The following is a 12,500-nucleotide window of genomic DNA, read 5'->3' as shown; positions in this document are numbered from 1 at the left end:
TGTGTGTGTGTGTGTGTGTGTGTGTGTGTGTGTGTGTGTGTGTGTGTGTGTGTGTGTGTTTACGTGTGCATATCCTAAATTTTTATCATATACATTTTTTCATTTCTATATACATTTATTTCGCACTTTGCATTGAAACACACACACCCACACCTTTCCTGCTCCAGAGTACAAACACACACATACCCACACCTCTCCTGCTTGTGCTTGCTTGATTCTCTTCTTGGGAGTATAGGTGGCAGCAGTGTGTGGCGGCTGCTGTCCTGCATTGGTGAGTGCTTGCTTCACCTGTAAAAGAATCCTTGGCGTGAGCGGCCCTCTAATGCGCTGGTTGACCACCTCCCCAACTTCACTAGCAAATTATTTTGTTAGTTAGTTATTTGAATTATTTGCTAATTACAATCAAGTAAGATAAATAGATAGATAGATAGATAGATAGATAGATAGATAGATAGATAGATAGGCAGACAAACAGATAGACACATAGATAATAGCCATATTGACCACAAGTTACATCAACACTTTACAGAACCAGTGAATCATGCAATTAACCAATAAAGAAACCAACCGTAAAACACCAACTAAGAATTAAAGAGGCAAAAACTCGCCCGACAAGTGATCTGTAACCTCTTCAGTCACACACCACCACCCTTTACCCTCTACCTGAAGCCACCACCAGCGCCTCTGCCATGTGTCCCTAAGTGGCTCCAGGTGGCGTAGCGTTGTGAGGGCCATTAATACACCTTACAAGACTCCCTTAGGGCACGCCACGTCACTTCACCTCCTCCTCTTCCTCTCCTCTCCTCTTCCAGTGCCCGCAGCGCCGCGACACTCTCATTATCACTTAGTTAATGAGTCTCGTGCCGACCCTTCACGTTTCTAATAAGGTTTATGTCATTGTAAAAGCAGTAGTCGTGTTGTTATCAGGAGGTGAAGAACATTGCATCGCCTCGCCGTGTCGTGGGAGCAGGTGAGGGTTAGGTGTGGTTAAACTCTTTGACTGGTAGTGATAGTTTGACGCTTGTTACTTTGTCTCAGGGTTTTAGTCTTAAGAATTTACTTAGTTGGTCAGGCGTTCTTCCACTAGGTCAGTCATCCTTGTCAGTCAGTCAGTCAGTCAGTCGCGTCTCCACAAAGTTAGTCTGTTGATCTATCCACAAGTCAGTGAGTCAATCAGCCAGTAAGCCCATCAGTCATCTATCCACCGTGTCAGTCAGTCAGTCAGTCAGTGGTTACAGTAATACATCCTCAGACAATTTCACAGAGTAGAAATAAAACTACAGGCATTGCTAATAGATTTTAACTACTAAGTCACTCCTTTCCTGTTCACCGGTACCTTTCGAAACGCCACACCAAACATCCACCACATAGTTACGTATATCAACCGTGAAGCGAAACCAGAGCACTCAGTTAAACTCATAATGTAGAGCCTTATACGCATCAAGTTGCTAAATAATGCACGTATACTTATTATTATGTGGGAGATTCAAACTTAACAAGATCCAATTATATACTCCCCGCACCAATTAAATTAGAAGCCACAGAAGCGAAAGAGGCAATGGCTGGTGCTCAGTAGAAGCTTCTCTGTGTCGTCTTGTGTTTCCACGTAGGTGACGGAAGGTCGTGGAAACGTGACTCACTCACAATGACGAAGGAATAATAGTGAGACTGTAGGAAGAAAAAAAAAATGTCTGGGAATCTAGACTGTAAGATTTGAATAACAGGGAAGGTGGCGTGTATTCGTGGATAGGGAGGGAGAGAGAGAGAGAGAGAGAGAGAGAGAGAGAGAGAGAGAGAGAGAGAGAGAGAGAGAGAGAGAGAGGGTGGTTACATACACACACAAACAGAAATACACATAGATAGAAAGATAGACTAACATACCTATAGACACACATTTAGATACATAGACAAAGAATAGAGACAGCTAGACAGATAGATAGATAGATAGACAGATAGACAAACAGGTAGACAAACAGATAGATAGACAGACAGACAGACAGACAGGCACATAGTTACGTACATATATTGCTAGATGAAAAAAAAAGAAACTTAAATAAATCAATACAATATCCCAATCAGACATCAAATATGCAGCACCCACTAGACTAAAACATCAAAATAAAGGTGAAACACAAATCACGTGCCTTTATGGGGAGTGGGGAGCGCCGCAGCAACACGCCCGCCCGCCAGTGTTGCGTCATGGGTGTTGCGAGGCGCGGGCACCACCACCACCACCACCACCGCCACCACCACCACCAGGGCCCCGGGGACGCCCACCTGTAGAGGACTTCTGCAGGATCGATGCAGGACCGAGAGAGAGAGAGAGAGAGAGAGAGAGAGAGAGAGAGAGAGAGAGAGAGAGAGAGAGAGAGAGAGAGAGAGAGGGGGTATGGAAGGTTCAGGGGGTTTCTGTGAAAAAAAAAAGTTAGGGTAATTTTCCTCCTGTTTTCGAGAAAGAGAGAGAGAGAGAGAGAGAGAGAGAGAGAGAGAGAGAGAGAGAGAGAGAGAGAGAATGTGTGTATAGTGTGACTCTCTCTCTCTCTCTCTCTCTCTCTCTCTCTCTCTCTCTCTCTCTCTCTCTCTCTCTCTCTCTCTCTCTCTCTTATATATATATATATATATATATATATATATATATATATATATATATATATATATATATATATATATATATATATATATATATATATATATATATATTATCAGTTATCAATCTGTCTTTCATCCTCTCCTTTTACATTCCCTTTTCCGTCCAATGGACCGAGAGAGAGAGAGAGAGAGAGAGAGAGAGAGAGAGAGAGAGAGAGAGAGAGAGAGAGAGAGAAAGATAGAGAGAGATTGTAACAAGAATATAGTCACCTGGTCGCTACACAGAGAGCGTTTACCAGCACTACTGTTTTTCTATTTCCCCTTGGTCATATCGGCAACCCTTTCATAGGTTACTCGTAATGCTAACTAATACTGTATATAGGCGAGTGTTCCTACAGTACTGCTGCATGTGTTCTGCTTTCACAATGACTACCTTCAAAGACTGAACAGATGATTAGCCGGGTTCTCTAGAGTGTTTCTTCCGTTAATAACGTAGAAAATTTGTTAATCTGTCACTAGAACCATAGAAACACCCTTAAAACAAGTGTCATTCCAACTAGAGGCTTTTCAAAGTAGTGGAGCTGCGGGCAGAAGTGTTTCAGAATATGATCTTCAGACTCACGGATTTCAATGAAGAACAGCTGATGTTTAGAGGAGTTTTTCTATTTTATTTTATTTTATTTATTTATTTTTATTTATCTTTTTTATGTAGGAGGGACACCAGCCAAGGGCAACAACAACTGCAACAAAAAAGAAAAAAAAGAGTCTACCGAGGTGTCGGTCCCCGAACAGAGTCGAAAGCGTTAGTCAAGAATACTGGATAAGTGTCTTGAAACCTCCCTCTTGAAAGAGTTCAGGTCATAGGAAGGTGGAAATACAGAAGCAGGCAGGGGGTTCCAGAGTTTATCAGAGAAAGAGCTGGATGACTGAGAATACTGGTTGACTCTTGTATTAGAGAGGTGGACAGAACAGGGGTGAGAGAAAGAAGAAAGTCTTCTGCAGCGAGGCCGCGGGAGGAGAGGAGGCATGTAGTTAGCAAGATCAGAAAAGCAGTTGGCATGAAAATAACGGTAGAAGATAGCTAGAGATGCAACATTGCGGCGATGAGAAAGACGCTGAAGACAGTCAGATAGAGGAGAGGAGTTGATAAGACAAAAAGCTTTTGACTCCAACCTGTCAAGAAGAGCGGTATGAGTGGAACCGTCCCAGACATGTGAAGCATATTACATACATGAACGGATAAGGCCCCTGTACAGAGTTAGCAGCTGGGAGAGGGAAGGGGAGAAAAACTGGTGGAAACGACTCATAACATCTAACTTCATAGAAGCTGTTTTAGCTAGAGATGAGATGTAAAGTTTCCAATATAGATTATAAGTTAAGACCGAGGATGTTCGGTGTAGAGGGAGACAGTTGGGTGTCACTGAAGAAGAGGGAATAGTTGTCTGGAAGGTTGTGTCGAGTTGATAGATGCAGGAATTGAAGCTTTGAGGCACTGAACAATACTAAGTTTGCTCTGCCCCAATCAGAAAATTTAGAGAGATCATAAGTCAGGCTTTTTGTGGCTTCCTTGCGTGAACTGTTCACTTCCTGAAGGGTTGGACGTCTACGAAAAGACGTGGAAAAGTGCAGGGTGATCATCAGCGTAGGAGTGGATAGGACAAGAAGTTTGCTTTAGAAGATCATTGATGAATATTGGGAAGAGAGTGGGTGACAGAAGAGAACCCTGAGGAACACCACTGTTAATAGATTTAGAAGAAGAACAGTGACCGTCTACCACAGCAGCAATAAAACGGTCAGAAAGAAAACTTGAGACGAAGTTGCAGAGAGAAGCCGTAAGAGGGTAGTTTGGAAATTGAAGCTTTGTGACGAACTCTATCAAAAGCTTTTGATATGTCTAAGGCAACAGTAAAAGTTTCACTAAATCTCTAAAAGAGGATGACCAAGACTCAGTAAGGAAAGCCAGAAGATCACCAGTAGAGCGGCTTTGACGTAACCCATACTGGCGACAAGACAGAAGGTTGTGAAGTGATAGGTGTTTAAGAATCTTCCTGTTGAGGATAGATTCAAAAACTTTAGATAGGCAGGATATTAAAGCAATAGGACAGTAGTTTGAGGGACTAGAACGGTCACCATTTTTAGGAACAGGCTGAATGTAGGCAAACTTCCAGCAAGAAAGAAAGGTTCACGATATTGTGATAGACCGAGTTGAAAGAGTCTGACTAGGCAAGGTGCAAGCACGGAGGCACAGTTTCGGAGAACAATAGGAGAGATCCCATCAGGTCCATTAACCTTCCGAGGGTTTACGCCAACGAGAGCATGGAAAACATCATTGCCAAGGATTTTGATAGGTAGCATGAAGTAGTCTGAGGGTGGAGAAGAAGGAGGAACAAGCCCTGAATCATCCAAGGTAGAGTTTTTTAGAAAACATTTTAGCAAAGAGTTCAGCTTTAGAAATAGATGAGAGAGCAGTGATGCCATCTGGTTAAAATAAAGGAGGGAAAGATGAAGAAACAAAGTTATTGGAGATATTTTTGGCTAGGCACTAGAAGTCACGAGGTAAGATAGATCTTGAAAGATTTTGACTTTTTATTAATGGAGTTTTTGACTAGTTGGAGTTAGGATGCTGAATGGGAAGTTAGTACATAAGAACATAAGAGAAACTGCAAGAAGGAGCCACCAGGAGGGACAGAAGTACAGTATAAGTTTGATTGGAAACTAAAGTAAAAAACAAGACTTACTGGTCCTTAATGAGTTTACTTGACGGAACTTAGCAAAGGTGAAGGTTTGACGTGGAAATGTTTCATGTATCGGAAAGACCGCACCAAGAAACCAAACAGCAGCGGATCTTTAGACCCTCGCGTGACTGTTTGGGAAGTGCGTGAACTGCTGAGTAGAGACAGAAAGATAAAAGAGATAGGATGGTAGAAGAAAGAGAGAGAGAGAGAGAGAGAGAGAGAGAGAGAGAGAGAGAGAGAGAGAGAGAGAGAGAGAGAGAGAGAGAGAGAGAGAGAGAACTGGACAGACAGACAGACAGACAGATAGCCAGACAAACAGACAGACAGACAGATAGCCAGACAGACATCCAGAGAGAGTCAGAGAGAGCCAAAGAGAGGCAGACAAAGAGAGATTCATTTGCTGTATAAACTTGCAGTATGGCCAGCCAGTACAGCGGTGCCCTCATTAGAAGCCCGTGCGTGAGGAAAAGAAAAGTGTGGGTTGAAGATTTCACTTTCTACATATTTGACTGAGTAATTTTTAGCCAAAGTTTCAATAGGTTTCACATTATTAATAGGAGGATAAGAGGGTGATGAAGAAGATGAAGAAGACGAAATATAGACGGATAGACATAGAGACTGACATATTTCACAAAAAGACAGACTAGACAAACAGAAGAAGGTAAAGAAGAAAGAAGGAGACGAAGACAAAAAAGCAAAGAAAGAAAGCGACGGACAAAATGAGAAACAAACATAAAAAAGAAAGGAAGAAGAAATAAGAAAAGAAAGAAAACAGAAAAGAAGAAAAAGAAAGACAAAAAATAAAAAGAGACAGACAGAAGAGGAGGAGGAGGAGGAGGAGGAGGAACACAATAGAACATAGAGGAAAAAAAAACAATAACAGACCTGTTTGCTCTAACAAGACTAAATGACAAGGTACAAGACTATCTAATATAAAGTGAAAGACGTGCGATAGTAAAGGCGAAGGAGAAGAGGACGAAGAGGAGGAGGAGGACGAAGAGGAGGAGGAGGAGGAGGAGGAGGAGGCATTAAAGGGGAGGAGGGAAGGAGGTGCATGACGAAGGGTTTGTGACACTCACCGACCCTCCCTCCCTAAGTCTTCCAGCCCCTTGAAAACCTCCCTTCCTCCTCCTTCTCCTCCTCCTCCTCCTCCTCCTCCTCCTCCTGCCATTGTGTCAGGTTGTCTTGTAGTGTTGCATTCTGTATTTCTTTGACCCTGTGTTGATCTCTCTCTCTCTCTCTCTCTCTCTCTCTCTCTCTCTCTCTCTCTCTCTCTCTCTCTCTCTCTCTCTCTCTCTCTCTCTCTCTCTCTCTCTCTCTCTTATATTCACAGCAAGACTATTTATTGTTTCCTTGTGATAATAATTAATTCATTAGCGTTGGAGAAAGAGAGAGAGAGAGAGAGAGAGAGAGAGAGAGAGAGAGAGAGAGAGAGAGAGAGAGAGAGAGAGAGAGAGAGAGAGAGAGAATTAATGCTAGGGTATACAGGCATTATTACTCTTCCAACCTTCTCTTTCTCTCTTCTCATTTCTTATCCCTCCTCTCCTTCTCCTCTCCTTGCTCTCCCTTCCTTCCTTCCTTCCTTCCTTCCTTCCTTCCTTCTAGCCACCCAGCCAGTCCGTGCTTTATTTTCAGTTTATTTGTTTTCATCTATCTTCTTTTATCTATTTTACTTACTTATTCTTATTTATTTATTATCATTACTATTTTCCTTTTGTAAGAGGGGCACTGGCCAAGGGCAACACAAAGAAAGAAGAAAGGGCCCAATGAAGCCGCTAGCCCCCTTGCAGTAGAGCCGAGGGATCTGCCAGTGACTTCAATTCCCTGGCATGATTGAGCGGCATTACGTGGGTGAGATTGTCGTGGGTGTGAAAGTGTTAGTAAAGAAAGGAAGGTTTAAGAGGAGGAAGTGAGGCTGTGCTTGTGTGTGTGTGTGTGTGTGTGTGTGTGTGTGTGTGTGTGTGTGTGTTTGAGGAGGTGGGAAGGGGGAAGAAGGAGACTTTGTACTTGTTGTTGTTGTTGATGTTGCTGTTGTCGTTGTTGTTGTTGTTGTTGCTGTTGTTGTTGTTGTTGTTGTCGTTGTTATTATTATTATTATTATTATTATTATTATTATTATTATTATTATTATTATTATTATTGTTACTACTACTACTACTACTACCACTACTACTACTACTACTACAATCATGTTTTTCTTTTATCATACAGGCAGACGGGCAGACAGTCGATCAGTCAGTCAGGTAAGCAGTTGGCCAACCAGTAACAGTCAGTCAATCAGTCAGGCGACCAGTGTAAGTATAGTCTCTCTCTCTCTCTCTCTCTCTCTCTCTCTCTCTCTCTCTCTCTCTCTCTCTCTCTCTCTCTCTCTCTCTCTCTCTCTCTCTCTCTCTCTCTCTCTCTCTCTCTCTCTCTCTCATCATCTCAACCTCACACTCAATGCTTACACAACCAGAGAGAGAAAGACCCACCTACTACTACTACTACTACTACTACTACTACTACTACTACTACTACTACTACTACTATTACTACTACTACTACTATCCTATCTCTGGCAGTATATACTACATTCTACACAAGAACAAGACACATACACAGTACCTTCTCACCTCCCCACCCCTAGAAGCAGCCAGCCAGACACACCCTCCTTCGCTCCGTCCACCCCTTTAGATTCAAAGTGCTGTGTAGTAATACAGGCTGCCTTATTTCAACGATGCAGGCCTTGATTTCGTTTTCTGTTCGTGTGGACTGGAGGGAGGGGAAAGAAGGAGATTGAGAATGTAGAGTGAGAAGGAGAATAGATAAGAGAGATAGGAGAGGAAAGCAGGAAGGTAAGAAGGGAGAGGAGATTGGAAAAGTAGGATGGGAAGGAGACTGGGTAAAGAGAGGAGGGATGGGAAAAAGGAGGAAGATAGGAGAGTGAGTGAGTGAGTCAACAGGAAATAGGAAGGAGGAAAGGAGAGAGGGAATGGATGGAAGGAGGGAAAGAGTAAGGAAGGTTAGACGGGAAAGAGAAGTGAGAGTTGGGAGAAGGGAAGGGTAGAAGAGAAGGTGAGAGGGTTGGCAAGGTGGAGGGAAGGAAGAAAGAAGTGAAGGAGGGAAGGTGAAAGAGGGAAGGAGGGAGGGAAGGTGAGTGTGTGTGTGTGTGTGTGTGTGAATGAGGGAGGGAAAGGGAGGAAGAAAAGATCAGCCAAGGATAAATGGGCTTATTTGTGTCGCACTGAAAGGGAAGGGAAAAAATTCCTTCCTGTTTTTTTAGTATTTGTTCCCCGTGCTGTATGTTTTCTCTCTCTCTCTCTCTCTCTCTCTCTCTCTCTCTCTCTCTCTCTCTCTCTCTCTCTCTCTCTCTCTCTCTCTCTCTGATGTCAGAATACAGCATCTTTATCACTAAGTTGTATTTTCTTTTGTATTTCCATATAAAATATACTGAGAATGGTACAAATCGACATCTAACAACAACATTAACATAAACAACAACAACAACAACAACAACAACAACAACAACAACAACATCTCGTCTAGTTAGGTAGTGCAGCACGGAGAGGACACACACACACACACACACACACACACACACACACACACACACACAGACAACACACAGGTGACAGCACTACATACGTACACCCATTGTTCTCCACCACCTCTGTCTGTGTGGGAATGTATGGACGAAACACTGGCCTTGTATTCATTGTATTAATTGTGTCACAATGTACGAGTATACGTATGATAAACTTCTTTATTCAAGATGTGTGTGTGTACTGCTTTTTTTTTCTCTCCCTCTCTCTTTCTCCCTCTTTTGTAACGTCAACATGGTAATGAACAATGCATGGCTGGTGGATTGACGATGGTGGTGGTAACGGTGGTGGTGGTAGTGGTAGTGGTGGTGGTGGTAGTGGTGGTGGTGTGGCATTCTTTACCCCCCTGATTTATAATGAGAGTAGTGCATTTGTTTTTATTTAAGTACCGCTATCGTGACTTGACTTGGCATGAATGTGACTGCTATACACCACTGGCTTGACAATAGTGATGGTAACAGTGGTGGTGGTGGTGGTGGTGGTGGTGGTAATGATAGTGTGTTCTTTAGCTCTTTGACCTTTAATGAGAGTAGCGCTTTTGTATTCATTTGAGTGCCATGACATGAAAGACACCCACTGCTACACTTGTATTAAGCTGTGTGAACTCGACTAAGCATGGATGTCACTACTGTATAGGCACTAAATGTTTCTGTATAGGCACTAAATGTTTGAACGAACTTGCATCACTCTTAACCCTTTCACCGCCATTTGATACATCTTTCCTTCATCACTAATCACTCAGAGACATTTTTTTCTTGTTCTGCAGCCACTTCCAAACACTGTATTGGATAGAAATTGCAAAATATATCCTTTTTTTATCCCTTTCCTTCTTGTACTCGACTATAAACTTTGCTTTTTGTGCCGTGAATTGTTGCATACCGCAGAGAAAGGGTTAAAAGAACTGGTGTTCGCCATCCTCGCCTGGCAGTACACCATGGCTCACCACCACGGCGATATAGGCTTGTCTTACACCATTTTTTTTTTTTTTTTTTACTTGCAGCTACAGTGGTTTCAGCAAGGGGGCGCAATGAGTACTTTTAGTGGTGAAATAGTGGCACTCTTATTCTTTACCCATAGAAAATAATGCACCCTTTATGATCGATGCAAAAGGAGAATATTCAGTCACACTATTATTATTATCAGTGGTTTTTTTTATTTATTTTTTTTTTTTTGTTTTTGTGTGTGTGTGTGATTTTTTTTTTTTCCCATAAGCTTCCAGCAGACAATTTTATTAAGTAGTGAAAGGTCGCAGCAATCAGAGAGGTAATGGAATGCTGTTGTTTCATTGTTATGTTGCGTGTAACTTCTCATTATTAGACTTGTATGTGTATATTGTATGCAGAGTGTGTTATTGTCCGCCCGCTTCCTCCCTTCTCTCTCTCTCTCTCTCTCTCTCTCTCCTCTCTCCTCTCCTCACTCTCTCTCTCTCTCTCTCTCTCTCTCTCTCTCTCTCTCTCTCTCTCCAAATAAGTCTTCCAATCTCTACAAAATCTTCTCCTCCTCCTCCTTTTTCCTCCTCCTCCTCCTCTTCCTCCTCCTCCTCCTCCTCCTCCTCCTCCTCCTCCTCTTCCTCCTCCTCCTCCTCCTCCTCCTCCTCCTCCTCCTCCTCCTCCTCCTCTTTTCATTCTTGGTGTGTCTTTACCACAGACTTTGGAAAGAGAGGCCTTCACTGCCTCGCTCTCCCCTCTCTGCCAGTTACTACTCTCCGCCTGTCTGCTCTTGCCACACTGGCACTTGCTGAGAAGGGGTGATGGGGTGTGGGGGTGATTAGAGCTGTTTATCCAAAGCTTTGTGTAGGATGAATGCTTGCTTAGGGTTATTTAGTTGAGTCTGCCATAAAAAAGAAAAGAATGGAATTTTCTTTTTTGTTTTTTTCTTTTTTTGTTTTTTTTTCGTTCTTACGTCAGAAATAATGTAGCTTTTTTGTTTAGCTTTTACTTTTTCTTATTTTCTGTTCATTTTTTTCCCACTGTAGAGTTGATCTGGGTTCTCTCTCTCTCTCTCTCTCTCTCTCTCTCTCTCTCTCTCTCTCTCTCTCTCTCTCTCTCTCTCTCTCTCTCTCTCTCTCTCTCTCTCTAAGGGTGTCTCGTCAGTTTAAATATTTGCCCCTCTCTATTTTTTTTTTCCTCTTTCATTGCTTCTCTGTTCATCCTCTCAATTATTTTTTTTTATTTATTTTCTCAGACATTCATTCGTTTAACTATTAATTATATTTACACACACACACACACACACACACACACACACACACACACACACACACACACACACACACACACACACACACACACACACACACACACACACACACACACACACACTCACACACACACACATTAATCCACAATCTTTTTTTTCTCTCTCTCTCTTTTCATTTAACCTCATCTTAACACTACTATACATATTTAGGTATATGATTAACTGAGTCACTAACTCAACACACACACACACACACACACACACACACACACACACACACACACACACACACACGCACACACACACACACACACACACACGCACACATACGCACGCACGCACACACACATTTCGTTCCCTAGTGGCGTCTGGTAGCCTGGCCTTTTAATTAATACGAGTCACGCAAAAGGGAATTAACGGATCTCACCAACTGCCTCCTTTCGCTCACACCCTGGCATTACTTACAGCAGGAAGGCGGCGCGCTCTCTCAGTGTGGGGGAACTGTATAAAAGCTGTGAAGGACTTTTTTCTTTGTCATCTTCCTCTTTTGGGATTTTTTACTAATGTTTGTAATAGTAGCAGTACAGCGTGAGTTTTTAGAATGTAGTAGTAGTAGTAGTAGTAGTAGTAGTAGTAGTAGCGTTGGTGGTGGAATAGCGGTAGTGGTAGTGGTAATGGTGGTAGTAGTAGTAGTAGTAATAGTAGTAGTAATTGTTGTTGTTTGTTGTTGTTGTTGTTGTTGTTGTTGTTATTGTTGTTGTCGTTGTTGTTCTTCTTCTACAATAATATAGAAAAAAAATAAATAAATAATATAAAGTAGCATTAAATCAAGTAAAAGAAAACCAAACTCACCCTATCCTAAAACAATAAATTAAAAGAAAAAATCAAATAAAGTAAAAGGCAAGTAAGGGTGGTGACGAAGGGCCATGCAGTTTTAATGAAGAGCAACGTCTGGTGGAGGGAGGCGAGGAAGAGGACCATGTGCCGTCCTGGGTTAGCCGCCGGTAGATGGCACCACTTATTTACATCCTCACTCAATATCCTGAAGGGTCCAGTTTCCCTACACTCGGCATATTAGTTCAGGACTGACACTGAGCTGAGAGAGAGAGAGAGAGAGAGAGAGAAACACCATACACATTCTCTCTCTCTCTCTCTCTCTCTCTCTCTCTCTCTCTCTCTCTCTCTCTCTCTCTCTCTCTCTCTCTCTCTCATTTTTGTTTTATTTTAATTAATTATTTATTTCATTTTATCTATTTGTTTCACTTCGTTCTATTTTTTTTCTTTTAACTATTCATTCATTTACTTTTTTCTTTTCTAGTGTTTTCTAAGTGACTCACCTCCCTCACTTTTCTTACATTGGTCTCTGCGCACTCTCTGCCTTCGATCTTTCACACAT

General features: G+C 42.2%; 1 protein-coding gene across 1 annotated transcript in view; it reads left to right on the top strand.

Moving 5' to 3' along the window:
* LOC135099732 (serine/threonine-protein phosphatase 2A 55 kDa regulatory subunit B delta isoform-like) overlaps window positions 1-12,500 on the top strand; it is a 110,604-nt gene that overhangs the window by 38,500 nt on the left and 59,604 nt on the right. The window contains 1 exon segment of the mRNA XM_064002226.1: window positions 7,536-7,567. The gene's annotated coding sequence lies outside the window, so the exon portion shown is untranslated.

This window comes from Scylla paramamosain, chromosome 4 (genome assembly GCF_035594125.1).
Source record: "Scylla paramamosain isolate STU-SP2022 chromosome 4, ASM3559412v1, whole genome shotgun sequence".
In the NCBI taxonomy this organism is placed as follows: domain Eukaryota; kingdom Metazoa; phylum Arthropoda; class Malacostraca; order Decapoda; family Portunidae; genus Scylla; species Scylla paramamosain.
This window is presented reverse-complemented; position numbering and strand designations above follow the sequence as displayed.